Below are 10,458 nucleotides of genomic sequence, written 5' to 3'. Positions count from 1 at the left end.
CAAACAAACATTGTTTGTTTGGTTGGGTTTTTTTGTTTTTTGTTTTTTTTTTTTTTTTAGTCAGAGCAGACAACTCTTGATCTTGGGGTTGTAAATTCAAATCCCACATTGGGTGTAGAGATTGCTTAAAAATAAAATCTTAAAAAAATCTTATTTTACATATATGGCAAATCTCAAAATGAAAAAGTAAATTGGGAAGAGTGTACAACTGCAGAATTATAAATACAAATAAGGACACCTGTTTGATCAGTTTCTGTAATAACTCCATCTCTTTTTTTTTCTATTTCTTTCTCCTCTCTTTTTTTTCTTGCCTGCTTTATTTATTTTCTAATTATACGTATACACAAATGCATCGATTCCTGCTTACTCTCTAAAGCTTTTCAAAATGTGTTTAGCCTAAACTAGGTACTCTAATATTCTTTAAGGACTTTTGTCCTTAGTACATTATGTAAATGGTATTTTATTTTATTTTCAGTAGTAGCTGATAATTATAATTGCATTTGTGAAGTTGGAAGTAAAAATAATTTATATAAAAATATTATTTAACACCTATACAACACTAAAATCATTAGTAATGAATAGTGTTACCCTAGATTACATTTACCAAAATGTGATCAAAGGACAAAAAGGTGTGAAAGTGATTTTACATATAAGATGCTTGAAAACTATCCTGGAATTTTTTTTTGAGAAAATACAATAGAAATAAGTTAATTAGTGATGTGACTCCTTGAAAACTATTCAGTGATGCAGCTTAAATAAACAGGTCCACCTACCAAAAACATTGACTATAAGAACACAGATTACTGCAACACATATTTCTTGACTGGCTTAGTATAATGTTTAAAGAGATCACACTTACATGCCAGGAGCCTTTATGATGCTCTTTGATCTCTAAGCTTCAGAGCTGAAAGGATTTGGAAGTCATTGTCAGCAATTCCAGAGAACTGCCATCTTATTTGATATCCCTTTGATATTTGGCCTCTTTTTAGTTCTATAGATTCAGAAGTCTTTTGGGGTCATTCATTAATATACAGTGGACATTTGTCTTCAAATGAAAATATTTTCAAATGTTTTTTTTTTTTCCTTTCAAGATTTTATTTAAATTCTAATTAGTTAACATGCATGATAAAATTGGTTTCAGGTATAGAATTGAATGATTCATCCCTTACATATAACACCCGGTGCTCATCACAGTGCCCTCCTTAACACTAACACCCATTTAGCCCATTAATATAGAATACTTTCTGTGCTCCCAGATTATCAGGAATCTAACATAATTTAAACTAATTTGTCCTGCGCCTAGGGCTTTTAATCAACCTATAAGCAGCATAATAGTTTTCTGTCCTAGTTCTAGTTTTGTTACAATCCCAGGCAAAGGGATTGAACCTTATCATTTTTCACTGAGAAAATGGTATGATATTAAATAAAAATAACAACAATGTCATAAAACAATATCAATGGCTAAGCAAATTTCCTCCTTTAATTTTATTTCTCTAATTCAATTACAATCGATAAAAACTACTGTACAAATCAAAAGCCAAAATGAAATAAAGATTTTAAAGTGATCTATCAAAATCATTATTAAAGTAATTATTGCTTTTGATATTCATTAAAAAGTGAGATGGAAAAGGAAATTAAATGAATGAAAGTTTATTTTAATAGTGTTCTTTATTAGTTTTATTTTTTGAAAGATATGTTTTCTCTAACATATAATCAAACCTATTTTAGGATTTCTAAGTAAAAGAGTATTTACCAGAGATTTAACTAGAGTTAGCCTTGCTAATAATTAAAACTTAAAATTTGTAAAGTTGGAGAATAGAATTTACATCTTTTCTCTTACTGAATTTGAATGCCAGGAAAGATGACAACATTCTATGCATTCATTACAACAAGAAAGAGACAACTGCCATCAGAAATATTATTTGCATAAAATTCATGTCTAAATTGTCTTCTATGCTCTTTTCAAAAATTAAATGTACAACTGCACACCAATCTATTTTTCACTGTCTGATTGTTTTTATACATTGTCCATATAAATTTTACAATTAACCATCTGAATAACCTTAACCTTAACCATCTGAATATTTTCACTATTCTCATTGCCAACCAGATCATAAACGCCTTATACATTATAAATGAACTGCACATTAAAAATATTTACATTGTAAAATGTGCATACTTATACATGTATGTATATAAATGCTATGAAGCATAATAATCAAATGAAGACATGAAACCACCAGTCATGAAACCATGGCTCAGCCTAAAAATTATATCATCAAAACCCTGGTATTTAATTATGGGTTGTACTTCATTTAGTCCTTTCTCCTGACTCAGGAGGAAGCCACGATATTGAATTTTGTTTTGTCATTACCTTCTTTTATATTATATACATTTATCACCCATGCATGCATCCTCACACAATATAATGTTTAGCTTCGGTTGTTCTAAACTTTGTATAAGCTTTTTAATATTCACGCAAATTGTTTTTTCATGCAACATTAAATATGGTAGATGTGCCTATACTGTAGTGTTTCATTATAGTTCATTCTTTCTTGACTTGAGTATTCTAAGCTAATCATAGTTACCTCATTTTTTTAGTCCTACATTCTCTCATGATATGACCACTATTAGTATGGATCCACTTTTCCTCCACTAGACCTTCTTAATCATAGTGTGAGTATCAGCTTTCAGAATCAAACACAATTAAATCCGTAACCTTTTGAAATTTTTTTGATCATGGGAGGCATAACTATGCTTTACCTGAAATGTCTAAAATTAACTTTGGTGGTCATTGATATTTAAATTTTTTTTATTCCTAAAATCTTCACTTGTTTTCCCCTTGGGTTCTACTGGAATCTAAGAGGTCAGGGTTAGTAAACAAGTATTTATTTTCCTTCTCTTAGCCATAGAGCACATTTGGGGGGGGGGGGCGGGCAGAAACAAACCAATGAAGTAATTTCAATATTGCACTCCCTAACTTCTCAGGGATAGAAAATTAAATCTGTAGCACTTGTTGTCGTGAGCACTGTGTGTTGTATGTAAGTGATGAATCATGGGAATCTACTCCTGAAGCCAAGAGCACAATGTGTATTAACTTGTGTTAACTAACTTGACAATAAATTTATTAAAAATAATAATAATAAATAAATATGTAAATAATTCCTTACAAAAAAAAGAAAAGAAAATTAAATCTGATCAGATTCACTCATTTTAGCTAAATGATACTTCCCACAGCTGTCTTTCTTTGGTATTAATGCCTAGTGACAAGTACTACTCCATGGTTTTCAGATTCTGTTAAAAAACCAAAATCAATCAATTCTTCTACCTAGCTGGGAGTGCAGCAAAATACCCATATAGCATACAGTTTTATTTTAACCTCTTTTGTCTTCATGCGACTATTTTAAAATGTTTCTAGAGAATGAATAGGAATTAACCTTCTTCAGTACTGACTGAACATGAAGAAAACTGATCTGAAGTAGATTGAATTCAGGAAAAACACTTTAAAAGGCTATTTTAAGATAAAAATGTAAAGTTTTGAAGAGATCTGACTGGTTACATTATAGGTGAATGAATGTTATTTCTATTCACACAGGCATCGCTGATGTTTCTCAAACAGGTGAGAAAAGAGTGAGGTACTTCTCAGCTCTTCTAGATTCTGCCAGTTTGGAGTTGAACTGGAGAGTTTTCAAGTAGTTTTGTTTTTTTTTTTTAATTATTACTTCTTTTTCTCTAAAAGGTGATACTTGTTATCTGTCATTATTGGAATGGAAAACCTTTCCTGAAATGTAAATTTGATTTTATCTTCATATTATAAAATCATTGAAAAAAATTAAATAATATAAATTCCCATAAACATTGGAGTAACATATTTAAATCTAAGCTTGTTACTCATACTATCTTAGGAAGGAAAAAAGAAAGGGAGTACCTATCTGGCTCAGTCAGTACAGCATGTAACTTTTGATCTCAGGGTAATGAGTTCAGGCCCCATGGTGGGTTAGAGATTACTTAAACTTTATTTATTTTTAAATGTTCATTTATTTATTTTGAGAGAGAGAGAGCAAGAGAGAGTACACATGCACAGTGGAAGGGCAGAGAGACAGAGAGAGAGAGAGAGAGAGAGAGAGAGAGAATTCAAAGCAGGCTCCATGCTATCAGTGCACAGCCTGACATGGGGCTCAATCTTATGAACCATAAAATAATGACCTGAGCTGAAATTAAGAACCAAAATCTGATGCTTAACCCATTGAGCCACGAGGCACTCCTAAAAAAATTTTTTTAAGAAAAAAAGGATTGTTTGAACAACATTATATAAATAGAAATTTTAAACAATCATTTTCTAACTAATATTTATAAACATAGCAAACATTGTGTATTTATAAATAATTAAAACATCTTTTTATGATTCCCTATTTTTTGTATAAGCTTTCTCTGTTTTTCAAATGGAAGATACTACTGCAAAGCTTGACTAATTCTATGAGGCAATGCAGATGGCAAGATATGATCACTTGATTATTAGCATCACTCTTTTAATGACATCTGACAGGAGCAAATGCAAACAAAGCATTAATGTTGATATGGAGAGGCATCAGCTATTTTCTACTATTACCAGGGAATAATTAGTTGAGCTACATTTTAAAATAAGAGGTCAGTGAAATGTGGCTTCCCTGAAAACAATGCAACAATAACGAAACAGCCTACTTAAATTGTTATTTGAATTCCATCATAAATGGTTTTAATTGTAATTTTATGTAGGTATAACCACTTAATTTGTTGAGTGTTTAAGAAGTTTTAAGAGATATAAAAATTCCCTGAGATTCCTTTATAATTGCATATATTAAATATAACGTGTATAATATAAATAATCCTTAGCTATTTTTTTGTCCTTGAAATATGATGTTCATATTTTCTGGGCTTTTTATCATGGTACATTTAAATATTATCATATAATTTAATTCAACATATAGAAGAAGATATTTAATATCATGGAACTGACTCAAGTTGCTAAAATTTAAGGGTCATTTACTTATTAAATACAAGGTCACAATATAATTGTGTCCTCTTAGTTTATGACATATTCCATCACCTTTTCTAGGTGAAGATTGATCTCTATCCTCTGCCTGCCATCTAAATTGTCAGATATATAGTTTTATTAGGATTGACCTGTCAACCATGAGATGTCAGACACAACCCTGGAAAATAAAAATAGTTTATATTTTTCCAGAGTTCCAAAACGTGCTCAGGCAAATCTCTAATATGTATGCCCCATTATAAGTGATTCCTCAATCAACATTCATTTTAGTTCAAGGCCAAGACCCTTAAATTAAAATGAATACTTGTGACACATCATATTTGGCAGGTGAGTAGTAGATCTGTGGCTACATATGAAAAGACTTCCTCTGGAATATAAGATGCCATATATCACTTAAATAACTCATTTTATGTGATAAAACTACCATTGTGAGAATAATTACTCCCACAGGGTAGGATGTATCTTTTCTATTTTCTCCTATTAGAAGTTGTTTGGACCTTGTAGAAATTACTTTGTACCTGATGGAAAATCTAGTAGTTATATTTCTAGGCTTAAAGTGCATTGTTTTACTGATAAGCTAATTAGTTACTATATATTGTTACCACATGCAAATAGTAATGTTAGCCATCGTGATACAAAAATAATTAAAATGACAAATACAGCAGAATCCCTGATTATGGAATTCATAATTTAATGAATATGTATATCCCCAATCCCTCTTAAATCTAGCTGGCAAGAACTGATCTTCAAAATATCTTTCCCATGTAACAACCAGCATCAGAAAAGAGCATAAATGTGTTTTTCAAAGGCTAAAACTGAATTCTATTACCTTATCTTATATCTTACTATATTTTCTAATTCCTTTCTGATATCTTTAGCATCCAATTATTTTACATAGTCAACTGTGCACAAAATCACATGCATTTGACCTAGTGCAGTGTCTCTTCCCTTGCTTTCATTTTTACTAAGAAGCCAGATTGGTGTCAGGTCCCCACTTGTCTCTAATGATCAAGCAATCATCACCCCAGTCCTGATCCCAATTCAACTTCCTGGTTGGCATTCTGGACGGGATCATCCTAACCAAGCAAAAGAGAATAGTACATTTAGGATCCATTTTTTAAAATTATTCTTTCCTAATGCTTTACATTACTTTTTGTGAACCCTGCAAGAAATATAAAATATTTTGTTTTATAGGGATGTGTAACTAAAAGCTTTTTCACCCCACATTTACCAGTCCCTTTTCTTTTCTTTCTTTTATCCTTTAATCTACTTTTTTTAAAATGTGTAAAAAGAATCTCTGACTGAACTATGCAATCTGTGTCCATATATTGGCCAGAGGTCCTGTTTCAGGGTAGATCTGGGAGTCTGCAAAGAGGTCAAGGTCAAGCTATTCCTGTAGTTGTTTAAAAAGACACATGGCTGAGCAACTAGAGTTCATTGTGCCTTTATTGTCTAAAATAATTATGGCCAATTTGAAGAAATGGGGGATGGAGTAATTATGATGTGGCCTCTGCCTATTATCCTGGCTTCTTATCTTGCTGCTTTTTACCATCTTCCACTTATCCTTACACATATACTTGGATTATCAGATTGTTAACACTTTCTCTAAGGCATTATGAAGTTTCATGTTCTCTGTATATACATTTATTTTTGCCACTTAACGAGGAACCCTTGTTACTCCTTTCAGCTCAAGGACCTTTCATGTAGGCTGTAATCTGAGCTCAGATATTATGTTTTCTATAAAGCTTTGCTGTTACAGTTTCCACTTTAATACACTCTTTTTATATTTTGCCTGTGCTTCTAGTTTTATATATATATAATGAATTAATAAAAAATTAAATACATTTGTTTACATTATATAAAAATGTAAATAAATATATATATCCATATCTATAAAATGGTTTAATTTATTTATTTATATGGCTATCATCCTCCTACTTTTGAGCTCCTTGTATTCTAGTCAACAATCTATCCTCTATTAACAGATGTTGTTGTACCCAAGATGCTCAGTAAATACTAATCAGTCACCAGCAAGTGATGGACTAAATGAGTAAATGGAATGATAGTTCCCATTGGTAGGCAGACTCAAAAACAATAATGTTGGTTTAAAAATATTCCTTTCCAAATGGAATATTGTCTACATGATACTCTCTTGCCCCTTAATTATGAATTTAATGTATATACATTTATTAAACATAGGATATATTACAAATAATTTTATAAAATATGCATACTTAAAAAAATATTCATTCAGAGACTACAGACAGCAGACTTGGCCCCTCTCTGGCTGGGAACAATCTCTACTTATGTTGGGTAGCAAGCCATAGTGGAAGCTGCTACATGTAAATGTCACCAGTATAAGTGGTGCTTAGGTGACCACAGCATTTGAAAGACTGAACATTCACTAAGCTTTGTTATCATTTAGAGCCTTCAAAATAAAAGTACTGGTTTTAGGGGATCCAAACTTTAATTCATACTAAAGCATCATGACTATAAATTCCCCACAAAATGTTAATTCAAGTCTGGGTCACTAGACAAACTTTCAGATCCTTTAAGATCCATGCAGATCAGTTAAGTGTATGAAGGTATTGCTTGGTGCATGAAATATGCTTAACAGTTCTGTTAAAAGGGATTATATGTCCTTCTTAAAGACACTGATATTAAGAAACAAATAAATACATCCTCCAAATGTCTAAAACAAGACGTTTATGCATTGACCAAATCAAATCAAACTTCAGACTAAAGCAAAATAAGATGAGGATAGGGTGCCACTGTGTTCACTGTTCGATCAAAAGCAAAGAATTCTTATCCATAACTTCACTCACCAACTTGTACTATTTGATTCTCCTTCAGAATCCTTGTTTGGCACAATCATGTCACTCCATGGTTATCATTTCCCTAAGTGTTTTTTTTTTAACTTTTAAAAAAAAGTTTTATTGAGGTATAATTGATATACAAAAAAACTGCTCATATTTAATGTATACAAATTGGTGAGTTAGGATATATGCACACATTGTGAAACTATAACTACAATCAAGGTAATAAACATATATACACATCATTCTCAAATTTTTCCTTGTGTCCCTTTGTTCTTTGAATTTTTAAATTTCATTTTGTTTTGTTTTTACTTGTAACAACACCACCTAAGATGAGATCTACCCTTTTGACAAATGTTTAAGAGCACAGTATAGTATTGTTAACTGTAGGCATATGTTTATACAATAGATCTCTAGAATTTATTCATATTACATGACTCAAATTATACACATTGAAAAACAACTCCTCATTCTCTTCGTCCTCTGCCCCTGGAAACCGTCCTGTACAATTTCTGTAAGTTTGACTACTTTTATATGTAAGTAGAATCATGCAGGAAAAGTCCTTCTGTGAGCGACTTATTTTGCTTAGCATAATGTGCCCTGAGTTCATCTCCGCTGTCACAAACAGCAGTTATTTACTTCTTTTTTTCTTTTTTTTTTCTTTTGGCTTAATAATATACCATTGTAAGAATATACCACATTTCCAATCCTTTCTTCCATCAATGAAAACAGGATTTTTACATAGGTTGGCTTTTGTGAATGTTGTTGCAATGAACATGGAACTGCACATATCTTCTTCAAGATCCTGATTTCAATTCATTTGGATAAATACCCATAAGTGGAATTGTTGGGTTATATGATAGTTCTATTTTTAATATTTTGAAGCACATCCTTTCCACTGTGTTTCCACAGCAGCTGCACTATTTTACATACTCAACCATAGGGTACAAGGTTCCAATTTCTCCAGATCCTCACCAACGTTTGTTAACTTTTTTTTTTTTTTAGTAATAGCCATCTTAACAGATGTTACGTGATAACTCATAGCTTTGCTTTACCTTTCCCCTGACAATTAATGATAATGAACACTTTCTATCTACATCTTGGCCAATTTTACATTTTCTTTGGGGAAATATCTCTTCAGGGTGTTTGCCTATTTTTTTAAGTGTTTATTTATCCCTAAGACAATGCGAGAGACAGAGTGCAAGCAGCGGAGGGGCAGACGGAGGGAGACACAGAATCTGAAGCAGGCTTCAGGCCCTGAGCTGTCAGCCTAGAGCCCAACACGGGGCTCGAACCCTTGAACCGTGAGATCATGACCACAGCCAAAGTCGGACACTTAACCAACTGAGCCACCCAGGCAACCCTGCATTTGCCTATTTTTTTTAAATCAGGCTACTTGAGTTTTTGCTTTTGAGTTGCAGGAATTTCTTACATATTTTGCATATTTTTTAAATATTTATTTATTTTTTGAGACAGAGAGAGACAGAGCATGAACGGGGGAGGAGCAGAGAGAGAGAGAGGGAGACACAGAATCCGAAGAAGGCTCCAGGCTCTGAGCTGTCAGCACAGAGACTGACGTGGGGCTCGAACTCACGGACCATGAGATCATGACCTGAGCTGAAGTCAGACGCTTAACCGACTGAGCCACCCAGGTGCCCCTATATTTTGGATATTAACGCCTTTTCAATACATGGTTTTCAAATATTTTCTCCTATTTTGTAGGTTGTCTTTTATTCCATTGATTGTTTCTTAAAATCACATAATTATCTCAAAAGATACAGAAAAGCATTTGACAGAATTCAACACACTTTTATGATAAAGACACTCAACAAATAGTGTATAAAAGGAATGTACCTCAAGTAATAAAAGGCCTATGTAACAAACCTACAGCTAACATCATACTCAGTGAAGAAAACTGAAAGCTTTTCTCTAACATCAGGAACAATACAAGGATGCCCACTCTTGCCATTTCTATTCAACGTGGTACTGAAGGTTCTAGCCAGAGAAATTAGGGAAGAAAAAGAAATAAAAAGCATCCAAATCAGACAGAGAGATGTAAAACTAAGTCTACTGCAGATGACATAATCTCTTATACGTAGTAATCCTTAAAGACTCTCAAAAAAAAAATCTGTTAGAACTAATATTCAGTGAAGTTGCAGGATATAAAATCAACGTACAAAATCAGTTTCATTTCTATATACCAACCATAAATTACTCAAAAAGAAATTATGAAAGCAATACCATTTATAACAGCATCAAAAATAATAAAATATGTAGAAATAAACTTAACCATATAGGTAAACATTTGTACCCTGAACACAATAAAACACTGCTGAAAGTAAGGAAAGAAGACACATATCATTGGAAAGACAACCCATGTTCATGAATCAGAAAACTTAATATTATTAAAATGTCTCTACTACCAAAAGTAATCTACAAATTCAACATTATTCTCATTAAAATCCTGATGGCCTTTTGTATGGAAAGATTGGGGAAAATCTTAGTATTTATACAGAATCACAAAAGACACAAAATTGGCAAAGTGATCTTGAGAAAGAAGAATAATGCTACAGATAAGACTCTTCTTGATTTAAAAATGTATTATAAAGC

This window comes from Panthera pardus, unplaced genomic scaffold, assembly GCF_024362965.1.
Source record: "Panthera pardus isolate Hobbes unplaced genomic scaffold, ASM2436296v1 HiC_scaffold_1, whole genome shotgun sequence".
NCBI classification, from domain to species: domain Eukaryota; kingdom Metazoa; phylum Chordata; class Mammalia; order Carnivora; family Felidae; genus Panthera; species Panthera pardus.
The sequence above is the reverse complement of the archived record's forward strand: the minus strand, read 5'-3'. Positions refer to the sequence as shown.